This window comes from Heterodontus francisci, unplaced genomic scaffold (assembly GCF_036365525.1).
Source record: "Heterodontus francisci isolate sHetFra1 unplaced genomic scaffold, sHetFra1.hap1 HAP1_SCAFFOLD_83, whole genome shotgun sequence".
Taxonomy (NCBI): domain Eukaryota; kingdom Metazoa; phylum Chordata; class Chondrichthyes; order Heterodontiformes; family Heterodontidae; genus Heterodontus; species Heterodontus francisci.
Genome location: NW_027141917.1, coordinates 1,895,531 through 1,899,696, shown reverse-complemented (window position 1 = coordinate 1,899,696; position 4,166 = coordinate 1,895,531).

Genomic DNA, 4,166 nt, shown 5'->3' with positions numbered 1-4,166 from the left:
CTGAGGTCAATGGGAATCAGGGGAAAAACCATCCGCTGGCTGGAGTCATACCTAGCGCAAAGGATGATGGTTGTGGTTGTTGGAGGTCAATCGTCTGAATTCCAGGACATCACTGCAGGAGTTCCTCAGGGTAGTGTCCTCGGCCCAACCATCATCAGCTGCTTCATCAATGACCTTCCTTCAATCATAAGGTCAGAAGTGGGGATGTTCGCACAATGTTCAGCACCATTCGTGACTCCTCAGATACTGAAGCAGTCCGTGTAGAAATGCAGCAAGACCTGGACAATATCCAGTCTTGGGCTGATAAGTGGCAAGTAACATTCACGCCACACAAGTGCCAGGCAATGATCATCTCCAACAAGAGAGTATCTAACCATCTCTCCTTGACATTCAACGGCATTGCCATCGCTGAATCCCCCACTATCAACATCCTAGCGGCTACCATTGACCAGAAACTGAACTGGAGTAGCCATATAAATACCGTGGCTACAAGAGCAGGTCAGAGGCTAGGAATCCTGAGGCGAGTAACTCACCTCCTGACTCCCCAAAACCTGTCCACCATCTACAAGGCACAAGTCAGGAGTGTGATGGAATACTCTCCACTTGCCTGGATGGGTGCAGCTCCAACAACACTGAAGTAGCTCGACAACATCCAGGACAAATCAGCCCGCTTTATTGGCACCCTATCTACAAACATTCTGGAAATTATTAGACAGGATTCTTCGGGACAGGATTTACTCCCATTTGGGAACAAACAAACCCATTAGCAAGAGGCAGCATGGTTTTGTGAAGGGGAGGTCGTGCCTCACTAACTTGATCGAGTTTTTTGAGGAAGTGACAAAGATGATTGGTGAAGGAAGGGCAGTGGATGTTGTCTATATGGAATTCAGTATAGCCTTTTCCAAGGTCCCTCATGGCAGACTGGTACAAAAGGTGAAGTCACACAGGATCAGAGGTGAGCAGGCAAGATGGATACAGAACTGGCTCGGTCATAGAAGACAGAGTGTAGCAGTGGAAGGGTGCTTTTCTGAATGGAGGGATGTGACTAGTGGTGTTCCGCGGGGATCAGTGCTGGGACCTTTGCTGTTTGTAGTATATATAAATGATTTGGAGGAAAATGTAGCTGGTCTGATTAGTAAGTTTGCGGATGACACAAAGGTTGGTGGAGTTGCGGATAATGATGAGGATTGTCGGATGATACAGCAGGATATAGATCGGTTGGAGACTTGGGCGGAGAAATGGCAGATGGAGTTTAATCCATGCTTCGTGCATTCAGATATACTGCCTTTAACTTTTTTCTAATTATCCCTGATACCACCTTGGTCTCTAATACCCAAATCCTGTTTTTTTAAAAATCATACATGGGATGTGGAGGTATACAAAATTATGAGGGACATTGATAGGTTAGATAGGAACAAACTTTTTCCCTTAGCGGAGGGGTCAATAACCAGGGGGCATAGATTTAAGATAAGGGACAGGAGATTTCGAGGGGATTTGAGGAATAATTTTTTCACCCAGAGGGTGGTTGGAATCTGGAACACACTTCCGTAAGAGGTGGTAGAGGCAGGAATCCTCACAACATTTAAGAAGTATTTAGAGGAGCACTTGAAACACCATAGCATACAAGGCTACAGGCCAAGTGCTGGAAAATGGGATTGGAATAGTTTGGTGCTTGATGGTCGGCACAAACACAATGGGCCTAAGGGCTGTTTCTGTGCTGTATAACTCTATGACTCGAAAGCCAATTTTACTATACTGAGGATGAGGCGGCCAAATCTAGAGCCCCATGGATGTCAAGGGGCTTACAGGGTAAGATAAGGCAGAAAAGAAACGCTTTTGTCCGACATTGAGAACTCAATACTACAGAAAGCCGAGAGGACTATAGAAAGTGGAGGGGTGAAATCAAAAAGGAAATTAGGAAAGCAAATAGAGGGCATGAAAGAATATTGGCAAGCAAAATCAAGGTGAACCCAAAGATGTTTTATCAATACATTATGAGTAAGACGATAACTAAGGAGAGAGTTGGGACCATAAAAGACCAAAAAGGTAAACTATGTGTAGGGGGCGGAATATGTGTAGGGGGCGGAATATATTGTCTTCACAAAAGCGGGGAATGATGCAGATATTGTAGTTAAGCAGGAGGAGTGTGAAGTATTGGTTGTGATAAACATAGGGAGAGAGGAAGTAGTAATGGGATTAGCATCCTTGAAAGTTGATAAATCACCAGGACCAGATGAAATGTACCCCTGGCTGTTAAATGAAGCCTGAGAGGAAATAGCAGAAGGTCTGACCATCATTTTCCAGTCCTCACTGGATACAGGTGTGGTGCTGGAAGATTGGAGAATTGCTAACATTGTACCCCTGTTTAAAAAGGGAGCAAAGGATAGACCGAATAATTACAGGCCAGTCAGTCTAACCTCAGTAGTGGGCAAATTATTGGAATCAATTTTGAGAGACAGGATAAACTGTCACTGAGAAAGGTGTAGGTTAATCAAGTATAGTCAGCATGGATTTGTTCAGGGAAGATCTTGTTTGACCAACTTGAATGAATTTTTTGAAGAAGTAACAGAGAAGATAGTTGAGGGTAGTGCAGTTGATGTGGTCTACATGGATATTAGCAAGGCTTTTGACAAGGTCCCACATGGCAGACTGGTTAAAAAAATAAAATCCCATGGGATCCAGGGAAATGCAGCAAGGTGGATACAAAATTGGCTCTGTGGCAGGAAACAAAGTCTCATTATTGACGGCTGTTATAGCGACTGGCGTTCCGCAGGGCTCCGTCCTGGGTCCCCTGCTTTTTGTGGTACATATTAACGATTTGGACGTAAATGTATGGAGCATGATCAAGAAGTTTGCGGAAAACACAAAGATTGGCCGTGTGGTAGATAGCGAGGAGGATAGCTGTAGGCTGCAGGAAGATATTGATGGTCTGGTCAAATGGGCAGAAAAGTGGCAAATGGAATTCAACCTGGAGAGTGTGAGGTGATGTATTTGGGGAGGTCAAACTAGGAAAAGGAATAAATGATTAATGGGAAAATACTGAGAAGTGTAGAGGAAGTGTGGGACCTTGGAGTGAATGTCCACAGATCCCTGAAGGTAGGACAGGTCGATAAAGTGGTTAAGAAGGCAGATGGAATCCTTTCCTTTATTAGCCAAGGTATAGAATATAAGAGCAGGGAGGTTATGCTGGAACTGTAGAACTCATTGGTTAGGCCAGAACTTGAGTACTGTGTGCAGTTCTGGTCACCTCATTACAGAAAGGATGTAATTGCACTGGAGAGGGTACACAGGAGATTTACGAGGATGTTGCCAGAACTGGAAAAATGCAGCTATGATGAAAGATTGGATAGGCTGGGGTTGTTCTCCTTGGAACAGAGAAGGCTGAGGGGAGATCTGATTAAAATGTCCAAAATTGTGAGGGGCCTGGATAGAGTGGAGGTGAAGGGTCTATTCACCTTAGCAGAAAAGTCAGTGATGAGGGGGCATAGATTTAAAGTGATTGGTAGTAAAATTAGAGGAGAGATGAGGAAAAACATTATCACCCAGAGGGTGGTGGGGGTCTGGAACTCACTGCCTGAAAGGGTAGTTGAGTTAGAGACCCTCAGCTCATTCAAAAGGAGTCTGGATATGCACCTCAAGTGCCGTAATCTGCAGGGCTACGAACCAAATGCTGGAAGATGGGATTAGAATAGGTGGATCATTTTTCGGCTGGTCCAGACAGAGAGTGATAGAGACATATACAGTACAGAAACAGGACCTTTGGCCCATCATGTCTGTGCCGGCCATACAGCACCCAACTATTCTAATCTCATATTCCTGCACTTAGACTGTAGCCCTGTATGCTATGGTGTTTCAAGTGCTCAGCTAAATACTTCTTAAATGTTGTGAGGGTTCCTGCCTCCACCACCTCTTCAGGCAGTGCTTTCCAAATTCCAAACACCCTCTGGGTGAAAAAATGTTTCCTCAAATCTCTCCTAAACCTTCTGCCCCTTACCCTAAATCTATGCCCCCTGGTTCTTGACCCCTCCGCTAAGGGAAAAAGTTTCCTCCTATCTAACCTATCAATGCCCCTCATAATCTTGGATATCTCAATCATGTCCCCCCTCAGCCTTCTCGGTTCTCAGGAAAACAACCCCAGCCTATCCAGTCTCTCCTCATAGCTGAAA